Raw genomic sequence first — 13,220 nt, 5'->3', positions numbered from 1 at the left:
GCTTGAAAAAGCAAAAAAAAAAAACTCCAATAAAGATTTTATTTCAAGAAATTTAATTAAAAGCACTTCAAAAATGCCCAGCTATTTGGATGAGATGAGACGGCACACAGTTCAATTGTTTCAACACAGAACATTCAAAATCAATAAATGAAAGTTTTACTCGAAATTCTTGTAAAACGCAACTATGCATATAGAAAAAATTCAATATCATTTCCTTTGTGAAAAACGTGTTCAACCTTAGTGCATGATATTAACTACACCTGAACACTAGATCCCTCCCTCATTATTTTTATTTGTCTATTTTATCTACACTCTCCTTATCTACGATCAATGAGCTATAGATCTTCACATCTTCACCAACCCACTTATATGAACCATCATTCTCTTTTTGTAGCTCTTTCCCCTTTTCCACACCCATTGTTTTGAGACAACAAAGAAAAAGAAAAAAAAATGAAATAGCAATTAAAATGACAACGAAACTAACTCACCTCTTTTGCTCGTAATTATTTCCTCTTGGAATGTGTGGTCTTTAAAGCTGTTGCCTTTTTTAGAACAGCCATTGTGATTCCAAATAAATATCTTCTCAAATTTATGAAACCGGTTGTATTCCTTCTCAAAATCCAAGCCTTTGTTTCCTTTTCTTCACAAACAATTGGTGTAGATCTCATGGAAAAATGAAATAATAACTACAAAAATTTTGTATTTTGGTTTATTTTAATAAAGTATATTGACTTGGGGGCTTTATAACTATAACTAAAAAGACGCCGAGTTATAAACCATTATTTAAAGCTTAACCTGCTTTACTAAAATATCACCAGACCAAGCTTGGGGGGTTATGATATGTCCATGATAAATCGGTTACATAATATAACTCGGGTACATATGTTATAATTTGGTTACATAGTATAAATCGACCACTAATATAAAAAAAACATATCAAAATGTTATGATATACTTTTATCTGTTACTAATACAAATTGGTAACCGAAAAAAATTACTGACGCTTATTCTTATTATAAAAGGAGGATAAGCAGAAAGAAAGGCAAAAGAGATTGATTTGAGAATTACTTTTTAGATAAAGCTCATTATTCATATACTAACTTGAGTATCGAAGTGCCTTTTGCCGGTGTCCACTTCCTTGTTCTCTAGGTGCCGAGGCTTAACTCATCTCGACAGAAAGTTTGAAGATAACCACTGGAGGACGAGCTATACCAATGTCAAGCCACACAAGAAAACTTTCATTAATGTCTATTTTAGTATTTTTTAATTTTAAAAAGTATTTTACCAAACACATTTGTTGTTATATGTGCTTATTAAAGGATATTTTTAATTTAATTTACCAAATATAGATGCTACAACTTTTGAAAAATTATATTTTAAAAGCCAACTGTTACAAGCTACTTTTGAAAAGTAAAAGTTTTACCAAACTAAGTTTCAGTCTTTCGAAAACTAATCCAATCCGAACATCCAAGTGCTATATATCTTTAATTAAAAAAAATATATTTTGCACTGTTGATCTTCAATGTTAATTTGTAATTTTAATTTTTTGTTAATTTAATTTGTTGTAGTGTATAAAGTAATGATAATTTGTAGTTTTAATTTATTTTTCTTTTTTAAAAATTTTATAGCGTTGTTTTTGTCATTTTTAATAGTGTTTTGTTATTTGTTTATTTATTTTATTTTAATTGAATAATCGAGTATTTAAACTAAACCATTCTGATTTTAATAAAGTTGAATCTGTTTCGATCAAGGTTCTGAAAATCGAACCGGACGATGCGGTTTAATTGGATTAACTGGGAATCAATTCTTTCATTAGTCCGATTGACTTCTAAAATTGTCTTGAAAATTTTGGTTAAAAATTGATCGTACCGGTGGTTAACCAGTGAACCTGTCAGATTTTCTAAAGGCCCGATCCTATAATTAACATTAAAACGGCATTGTTTTGATGCCAAAAAAAAGTCAAAACAGAGAAAACCCACTCCTAATTTCCAAATGAGCAGAGCGAACGCCCCCTTTCGCTTCTAACCTAATTTCGTTCAACGAGTAGAACGAATGCCTCCACCTTTTCTACCACTATCGGCGCCAGTAGTGACCACTAGCGATTGCCATTCTCGTGACTCGAAGGTCTGCTCTTCTCCTCGCGTCGCCAGAAGGTCGGTTCGAAGCTTCTGTCAGGTGGAGGATGTTGCCACTACCGAGTGGAACTCACCATGGTGGCTTTATCGCCTGTTGAAGGTGAATTTCTCCCTTTCTCTCTCTGTTCGAGCCTAACATCCCTTGCTCTTCTGTGTGTATGCGTGTGTGCGTGCGTGTGTGTGCGCATGTGTGTGCGTGTGTGTCCCTTCCTCCGATAAACACTGCCTCTTTAATTTATTTTTGCTTATTTTGTACTTTTGTTAATAATACTGATTGAAGTACCGAGTTTACTATTTTATTGATTTTGAGTTGCTGACTATTAAGTATTAAACTAGTAATTTTATTAATTTTTGATTATCTTGAATTGCTAATTATTTAAAATAATGTTGTTGCTGATTTTCTGAAATAATATTATTGTTGTTTTTTATTTTCTGGGTTAATTTTATTAATGATTAATTTTTTAGTTGTATGTTGAAGATAGAACTTCTGATTTTTTTTATTTTTTGGTTATATGCTGGGTTAATAATATTATATGTTTGTCATTTGTGTGTGTTTTAATTTGGTTTAGTTTTAAACTTTGATGTTTGAAGTTGTTTATGAACTTTTATTGATAAATTATGGATAATTTATTATGTGAAATTGTGAAATTTTAAATTTTATTAGGTTAGAAATGATTAAATTTAAATATTTAAAAGTAAATATTAAATTTTTAATAATTAAACCGATTGAATCTCAGTTAAATTTCGGTCAAATTATTGAACCCATAAACCAGTCATCTTATCGGTTCATTGACCAGTCTGGCTCTCGTAACCTTCATTCCGATATAAATTTAAAAAATGCTAAACCTAATTCAAGGTCCAATTACATTTTAGGACAATGAATATTTTTTATCCCCAAAGTTTGACAAATTTTAAAAATATCCTTAAGTTTTATTTTATTTCAATTTTGTCCCACAAATTTTTTATTTGCATCAAATATATCCTATGATGCACGGACACTAACACGGACATGTGATATGACATGACACGACACGCAAACACACGAATTTTAAAATCTTATATGGCATGGAGACACGACAGATATATAAAATATAAAGTATTTTTTAGATACATTACAATGATGTTTTGATATTTATTGATATTAAAATATAAAATAATTTTTTAACTACTTTTAATGTCTTCTTTTAATTATTAAAAGTATTTAAAATATTTTTTATTTTAATAGATAATAATATATTAGTTCTAAACTCATTTCAGAAATACATATTAAGAATAAGGTTGGACACGTTGACACGTGATGGAATTTAGGTTTATCCAAGTATGTCCGGAGAAAAAATATTATTTTTTATTAAAACATGGTTGGACACAACAGACACGCGTGTCGAACGAGTGTCGATAAGTGTCGTATCTGAAATGTGTCTGGCACGTGGATACAGTAACTCAGTAAAGTGTCCGTGCTTTATAGAATATATCCTTAGCGACTACTTTTTCAAAAACTTTAGGAACAATTCAACAACAATTTCATAAGAACAATGATGAGCAGAATTTTGATGGTATAGAATTTCACAAATGAAATCTCGTTGCAAGTATAGTTTCTAAACCAACTAAAATCCTCTCATGCAAAAAAAAAAAAAATAGTTTGTCACAAGTAACAAACCCCAATAAAAAGAACCAAAGTATTCAACCTCGGGTCGTCTCTCAAAAGAATTGTAGGGAAGTGTTCTTGTTATTGGTTATGGGACATGTATATTTAGGGATTTTGGATAAGGGACAAGAGAAGTAAATTACAAGAATTAAACTAATAGTTAAGAAAGCTCTTGGCAAGGGATGAGAACTAGAAGTCCTATCCTCATTATCCTCCTCAATTGTGACAAGAATTGTCCATTGCTCCACTTAGTCAACCTCTAACTATGAAGGAAAGTCAAGTGAAAATAATCAATTTGATTCCTCAGGTTCTAGTCAACTCCTAAGGAAAGACTAGTTTTAGTGGAATTCAAATCAACTAGCAACATCCAATTATCAATCAACAAAAGAGTTTGATAACTTAAGAGTCTCCAATTACTCATCCAAAGCCAAGAGGAGAAAAATTTACTTTAGCATCCTTCCAAGAATTTTGTCAAACACTTGGAAGGCATAAAAGAAAAACAAGATAAAATTGCAAGAAAAGTAGATCTACAACTATTAATTGCAAGAAATTAATAACAACAATTCAAATCAACAACAAAAGAACATGAACATAAATTGCCTTAAAAGAAAAATGGAAGAAGGAAGAGTGCATCAATATAAAAGTAAAAAATTACAAGTAAATCACTAATCTAAGAAAGCAAATGTAGAAGAACAAGAATTGATAAAGAAAAAGTAAATCAATGCATGAATTAAACCTAAATCTAAAAAATCTTAATCTACATCTAACCTAATTCTAGAGAGAAGAGAGAGCTTCTCTCTCTAGAAACTAACTAAAGCATTTCCTCCAAAATTCAATTATGACTTCCCCCCTTGACTCCTCCTGATTTCTGTATGAAATAGGCTCAGAAGTGAGTTGGATTTGGGCTTGGGAAGCCTAGAATTCGCCCCCAACATTTTCACTTTAATGAAGTTACGTGCGAGCATCGACGCGTATGGGTGGGTCACACGTACACGTCGCTTAGTTTTTTGCTATCCACGCGTACGCGTCATGTATGTGTACGTGTCGTCATGCGACTTCAAATTCACGCGTGCACGTCGGTGAATGCATCCCAAATCCTTAATTTTCCATGATTTTTTCACTTTGTGTGTTTTTCTCTTCATTCCTTTGATCCATCCCTAGCCTTTTCAACCTGAATTCACTAACAAACACATCAAGATATCTAGTGGAATCAAAGGTGAATTAAAATTAACCAATTAAAGGCCTAAAAAACATGTTTTTTCACTTAAGCACAGTTTAGGAAGAAATCATGAAACCATGCTATTTTATTGAAGAAATATAAAAAAAGTGGATGAAATCCACATAAATTAAGTACAAAATGTACCACGAATTAGTGGTCCATCAAACAACCTTCAACACAAACAAATCAAATATAATTGTCATGTATTGTTGTTGGATTAGTCTTAAAATTTTTAAAAATTTACCTATCGGAGATATATTTAATACAAATTATAAATTTTTAGGACAAAACTAAAATAAAATAAAATTTATAAATATTTTTAAATTTTTATCAAATTTAAAAAAATATATATTTTACCTAAATTTTAATTAGTTCAAGTATACTTTTTACTTTAATCTATGTCAGTCCAATCTGATTACACCCCTACTGCCTTATATATAACTAGGACCCTTAAATTATTTTACGAACGGACGAATACATTAATTAATTTGTTGGGAGGCCATTATCGCATTGATAGTAAAAACTATTAAAGTATACCCTCTTTCGTTAAATATAGGCATATAGCAACGCAATGTAGGATTTGTTGGCATCATAATAATGCATACTTGATTGGTATTAGAAGCCAAAAGAAGCAAAAATAATTTTGATGTCTTTCATCATTATTGGATTAATTTATACATAATCTCACTCTTCATCATAATAATATATGTAATTATATATTATGACAATTTTTATTTTCTTTTTCTGGTGAAGACAAAACAATAATCGTAGAGGGACGTGATTATGTTTTGTTTTAAATTGATTTATTTGAGTGAAAGAATATTTTTTTTATAAAAAAATAAATATTTTTATGAATCTTTAAACGTATTTAAACATATTTTTTAGAATTTTAATTTTTTTATTGATCTTTATAATTTTATTAAATTTAAAATTAGATTTTTATATATTTTTTAATTAAGTTTTTATATTATTTTTAATTTTATAATTGGGTCAGTTTTAGTATAAAAATGTTAAAACTAACTTAATATTTATCTGTAAATTAAATATATCCACAATTAATAAGAATCTAATTAGATCTTTAACTATATATTTTTTGAAAAACATATTCCACTAATTTTAATATTTTTGGTATGAAAAGGATATAGTTACAAAATTAAAAGTAGTATAAAGATCTAATTAAAAAAAATATATAAAAATCTAATTATAAATTTGACAAAATTATAAGAACTATTAGAGCAACTAAACCTCTTTTAAAAAAAATACTTTTATTAAAAAATTATTGTTTACTTTTTTAAAAGTCAATAACACCTTGCTATATAAAAAAAGAGGTATTTTTAATATTTTAAAATTTTTTTCAAAAAATCTATCTAAATATAAAATGACTTTTATCTATTAAAAAAATCTTTTAAAAAAATAGAGAAAAATAAGAACGTTTTCTAAAAACCAATTTAAAGTGACTCTATCTATACTACTAATTCATATTCTTTTTTATTATACTTTATTATTCCAAAAATACACATAAAACAGAAAAAAGAAGAAAATGAAGAAATTATTTACTCACTTATATTCAACTTTTATTTTAATTAATAAAATATTAAATACATAATTAATGATGGATATCAGTGGCTCAGAAATAGAAAGTAAATTTAGACTTCTTTTTAATTTTGCTTGAATTATCTTTAAACTTGGTGCATCATATAGATTCTGTTCAGTCACCTCGTACAGAAAAGTAGGAAATACTTTTATTTTGTCTCGTATCGAAAGAGGAGCAAAAACAAAATTGAGTACAAGGTATATAGCTGTGAGGTTAAGCTAGATAGAATAAGTAGGAGATAATTTTGTTTTGTCTCTTAAAGTGTAAAATCAGAAATAGAGAAGAGAAAGAGAAGTAACACAGCCATATATCCTGGTTCAATTACTCAGTGCAATGTAACCTACATCCAGTCTCTATCACAACAATGATGGAATTTCACTATCTTTGAACAAGATAGCATTCACCAATTTTCTAGGATTAAACCCAATTCTATCTGGGATAAACCTAACTTCTACCCAAGCCAAATTTGACTAAAAACTCACCCTAGTTTTAAACTGCAAAATGCTCATCCAACTTGTAAGAAAATTCCTCAGGATCACGGAAACAAAACAGAAATACATTTAAAGGATTTTTGAAATGAACATTAGCTTTCTCCAAGTCTAACTCTCTCTGTCTTTTTCCACTCAATGACTTTTTCTTACATTTCTCACTGTAATAATTTTTCTATTGAAACGAAGAAAGATTAAACTGAGAAAACAAAATATTCAGTTGAGAACCATGAAGAAGAAGAAGGTAATAGCTCTGTAAGCTCTAGTTACCCAAACTTTGTGCTCTTATTCTTTATTCCAACCCTTAGCCGTTTACCCCTTTAATAGAGGAGTAAAGTTTCCAAAAACTTTGCTTCAACACATTTGACTTCTTCTCCCCAAAGATCAGTAGCAGTATCGACGTCACAGAAGTGAGATAGAGTAGTAGAAGTAGTGATTTAGCAGTATATACATCCATACTTTTCCGTCTTCTCTTTCATCCTTTTTCATATTTCTTCTTGAATCTGAGCCCTTTGTTTGTGCTTTGTCTCCAAGTAACTTTTCTGACCATTGATTTCGTGTAAAGCTCCATAACCTCCAACTCTTTGAGTTTTTCGATTCGGTATATGTAGAGAGGAGATTTTTTTTAACAATCTCCAATAAAGCACAAAGATGAAAAAATTTATTCTGATGAGCCTTCGTATGTGATCTTTGCTTTTAACCATAGCTTGTTTGACTTTCTCTTCTTACTTAGATTTGGTTACCCACTTTTTCACCTCTAATATGAGCCCTAATCAGATTTTTTCTTTTTAACTTTCTTTTTGAACTTCACGTGGGTGAGAGAAAAGGGAGAAGAGAGAAAAGAGAGAGTTCGGTTAGTGGTATGTGATTTGATTCTGAAAAAAAATAGATTTCCATTGTTTAGTTAGTAACTAAATAAGTAAATGAGCTTGGATCACTAGTTGGGCCATATGTTTGTTCTTGGACCATCTTCTATCCTTCTTCCTTTCTTGGTTTTGACCTGATGTTTGTTTTTGCTTTTGATGAAAAATTGTTGGTGATGGTAATAAATATTCTATTGGGCCATGAGTGTGAAATGTGTTCAACTACTTATTCCTTGAAGCTTTTGGGTTTAAAGTTTGTTGCTGGGCCAGTTTACTTTATTTGAATTTCTTGTACACTTAAGCAAACTAATCACGTATATAATTGCCTTTTACACTAATAATAATGTTTAGTCATCATCAATTAATTTATTGTTTAGCTTTAAACTCAACAATCTCTTTTTTAATGAAAAACATTATAAAATGAATTAGAAAAAATAAGAAGAGTTTTAAGAACTTTCCTTTGATGATTATACTTGATGTAAAATTTTTTTTATTCACTTGACTTTTCCTAAATGTTTGCATTTTTCATGCCGTGATTAACAAAATTTACATAAAAACAATACCAAACATTCAAAAAAAATTCAAACAATTTTATACATGAGAGATCATGTCTGATTACTAGCCAAATATTTACAAGGCTATCTATCCAATCAAAAATCAAATAGCCTTATTCAAAACTGATACCAATAAAAGCTATGATCAATAAGCAATTATAATCAAGTTTCTCAATAAAGATGCAAATATTAAAATAATATTCCTAAACAAACAATTAGTGTCATCAGCATATTCATGAATTAAAAAACTTAAAATAATTCAAGGTAATTCATTTTCTTTTACTTACTTCCCCTTTTGTTATCAAAGAAGATAAGTAAATCTGCACAAAAATTGATAAATAATGTAGTCATTCAATCAATTCAAAATTAAGTGTTTATAACTATTACAGTCATCCAAAGAAAGTAAACATTATTCAAAAGTATCCAAAGATCAAATATTGTAACATCATAGAATAAATTCTTAGAAAGCAGCAGCATCAAATAGGAACTAGACATACTTGAATTTAAAATTTCAAGCAAGCAGTTTTGGAAAAAATAACTCAAATATAAAATTTGAAATTTTGATTTTGATTTGACCTGTAGAGAAATTCTAAAAGTAAATATCTTTTTTAATGTAAATGATTTATGGAAACACTGAGACCTACATCATAGAATAGAATTTCTTCTTTTTGGGCCCAAAGGTAGTTTTTAAGAAAACACACGGGTCCACCAGAGATTCAATTTTTGACCCAAATTAAATAATTTTACTATCATTCAGTCCAAACTTCAAAGAACCTAGAGGGAATTATCATCTATCCAGTTTTATCTCCTATCAACCTGAGAGATAAAAACACACAAAGAGCTACATTATCAACTTAATTCAGGAAATTAAACTTAACAATGCTAATGCTTTTCTCAACTTACAAAATCTGTCTTTGGATAGAGGTTTAGTGAAAATGTTAGCAAGTTGATCCTCAAATTTTACAAATTGTACGTCATTGTACACTTTTGTACATGTTTTCTAATGGAGTGAAATCTCACTTTATTGTGCTTAGTTCTTCGGTGCAAAATAGAATTTTTGGAAATGTTAATTGCACTCATATTATCACAAAACAAAGGGATGCTATTGACTTGAAATTCGTAATCTGTAAGTTATGTTTTAAGCCTTATTAATTGAAAACAACAAGAAGAATCAACTATATATTCATCCTCGGTTGTGGATAATGTAACAATTGCTTGTTTCTTGCTTGACTATGTGTTTAGCGATTGTCCAAGAAAGCAATAAATTCTATTCGTTCTTCTTCTATCAATACGGTCATCGGCGAGATCTGCATCATAATTTTCTACTACACAAAATTTATTAGACTTGGGATATCAAAGACCAAAATTAGCAGTGCCATTAATGTATCTAATGATCCTTTTTACAGCTGAAAGATGTGATTATTTTGGATGAGATTAGAATCTAGAACAAACTATAACACTTTGAATACTATCCAGTCTAGAGGATGTTAGATACATAAGAGATCCGATCATTCTTCTATACTTTGTTTCATCCACATCTTTTCCTTTTTCATCATTCTCAAGTTTAGAGCTTGGATGTATTGGAGTACTCATTAGTTTTGAATTTTTAAAATCAAATTTCTTTACCAATTCTTTGACATATTTACCTTGGTGTACAAAAATGTCATTAAGAGTTTGTTTGATTTGGAGTTTTAGGAAGAAAGTGAGTTCTCCCATCATATTCATATCAAACTCACTAGTCATTAAGGTAGCATTTGTTTTGAGAAACTTGGATCGAGAATGGGAGATTGGAACTCAGTATCATATTTGTTGGCTCAGAGACTGGTACTAAAATTTTAGTCTTTGTCCTCAAAATTTCATTATTTTAGTACCTCTAAAAAGTGAGGACACAAGGGACTGAAATTTTTGGAGTCAGAGATTGAAATTTTAATAATATTTTATTCCAATAAAATATTCCCATTTCAATCAATTAATTTCAACTTTACCCTTTGTACAAATTAAATTAGAACTTCATTCTTATTTTAGTCTCTATTTTCCACTTTACACCAAACACAATAACTAAGATTTATTTCAGTCTCTATCTCTCATTCTCTGTTTTTCAGTCTCAGTCTTTCTTCTAAACACTACCTAAGTTTCCAAAATCAGCACACAAGTCTTTATTAGTTGATCCAAACACAATGTCATCCACATAAACTTGAATAAGAATGAAATTACAATTAGATTCTTCAACAAAAAGAGTTGTATCCGTAGTACCCCTTTGAAAATAATTTTTCAATAAGAAAGAGCTAAGTCTTTCATACCAAGCTCTTGGAGCTTGTCTCAAATCATAAAGTACTTTAGAGAATTTTATTTCTCTATCAATAAATCCATTCAAAAATGTATATTTAACATTCATTTGAAAAAACTTGAACCCTTTGTGGGTTGCATATGCAACCAATAATCTTATTGCAACTAGAGCAAATGATTCATCAAAGTCGATGCCTTCTTATTGGTCATACCCTTGTGCTACTAGTCTAGTTTTATTTCAAATAACATTACCATCCTCACCCAATTTATTTTAAAAGATCCATTTAGTACCCATTACCTTCTTACCATTTGGATTTGGCACCAATGTCAAAACCTCATTCTTCTCAAATTGGACCAGTTTCTCCTCCATTGCCTTAATCCATGAAGGATCATCAAGGGCTTCCTTCACATTTTGAGGTTCCACTTAAGATATGAAAGCTAGATCATTGAGTTTCATTCTTCTTTTACTTCATGATCTTGTGGTAACTCCTTGAGATGGATCTCCAATTATAAACTCTTGTAGATAATTTTTAAAAAACTTCCATTCTCTGGGTCTGGGTGTTGCAAGAGCAGATCTGGCACTAGTTGACTCAGTAATGTTGGGACTTTTAGAACTGTCACCATCGGTAGGAAACAAAACAGAATTGTCTCCATTTTTTTGTTCTGCAAAATCTGTTACAATATTTTTCAACAAGAGATCTGATTTGGCTTCACTTTGGGTTCGATTTGAGTGTTATTCAATCTTCTTTTCTGCATCATTTTTCTCAATAACACTTGAAATTGTGTTAGATTCGCAAATGGTAACATATACTTTTCAATGATTCTATGTTCTTTGAGGTAAATTTTATAAGCTTTACTAGTGGTTGAATATCCAACAAAAGTATTCTCATATGATTTGGATCAAATTTCCAATGTTATCTTTTGTATTTAACACAAAACTTTACATCCAAAAATATGAAATACTTAAGGTTTGGAGAAATTTCTTTCCAAATCTCATAAGGAATTTTCTTTAAGACTTTTCGAATGATGGTTCGGTTTAAAATATAATAAGCAGTGTTCACCGCTTCAGCCCAAAAAAATTTTGAAATATCATTTTCACAAAGCATTGTCCTAGCCATTTCTTGAATGCTTCTATTTCTCCTCTCAATAATCCATTTTGTTGAGGTGTTTTAGGACATGAGAAATTAGAAAAAATACCAAGTTCATCACAAAAAACTTTAAAATCTTAGTTTTCAAACTCCTTTCCATGACCACTTCTTATAGAAATAATTTTTAAATCCTTTTCATTTTGAATCTTTTTTTAAAGAATGAAAAAGGTTAAAAAACATCATTTTTATGAGCTAAGAAAAGAACCCATCCAAATCTTGTATAATCATGAACTACCACTAACCCATAGTGTTTTTCACCTAGGCTTTGAGTCCCAATAGGAATAAAAAGATCAATATGTAGCATTTTCAATGGTCTTTTGGTAGAGATGTCATCCTTGGATTTAAAAGAGCTTTTAGTTTGTTTGCCTAATTGACAAGTATCACAAGTGATATCTTTGTCAAATTTAATTTTAGGAAGACCTCTAACCAAATTCTTTTTCACAAGTTTAGAAATTTGAAACATGCATGCATGTTCTAATTTCTTATGTCATAACTATATTTTAGATTCAATGGAAGTAAAACAAGCTACATTTTGTTCTTTTAGTTCCTTCAAAGTAAGCCCATACATATTATTGCATCTCTTCGCAACAAACAAAGTTTCACTCGAATTTTCACAAATAACTAAGCATTCTAAATTTTTGAAAATAACCAAATAACATAAATCACATAGTTGACTAATGCTTAGAATATTATGTTTCAGTCTATCAACCAAGAATAAATCATTAATGAAGGTAGAAAACTCTTACCAACCTTACCTACAACTACTAGTTTCCATTTCCATCATCATTGAAACTCACAAAGACTCCATCGTATTTATTGAGCTTGATGAAGAACATGGACTTTCTGGTCATGTGCCTAGAATATCCACTATCCAAGTACGACATGTCTCTCCTCTTCTTGGATGCTACGCAAATCTGCATAATACTCTTAAGTGACCTTAGGTATCCAAATCATTTTGGATCCTTTAATGTTAAACATTCTTGGTTGCCCAAGAACGTTATATTTTCTAATCACCTTGTGGACTTTATTACTAATCTTTCTTTCAAAGATAAAGCAATGAATAGGTAAATGACCAAATCGGTTACATGTATGACAAAAATTTTTGCTCATTAGTTTTTCAAAGTGATTTAAGGTTTGAAAGCTTTTGTTTTTGGAAGTTTAGGATTCATTTTCAAAACCTAATTTTTCAAAAATATTTTAGATTTGTCATGATATCCTAACCAGCCTTTTCAAAAAGAGATTTTTGATTAGCTAATAATTTGTGCAAATTTTTAGAACTTTGGACAAA

The sequence above is a fragment of the Arachis duranensis genome, chromosome 9 (genome assembly GCF_000817695.3).
Source record: "Arachis duranensis cultivar V14167 chromosome 9, aradu.V14167.gnm2.J7QH, whole genome shotgun sequence".
NCBI lineage: Eukaryota > Viridiplantae > Streptophyta > Magnoliopsida > Fabales > Fabaceae > Arachis > Arachis duranensis.
This window is presented reverse-complemented; position numbering follows the sequence as displayed.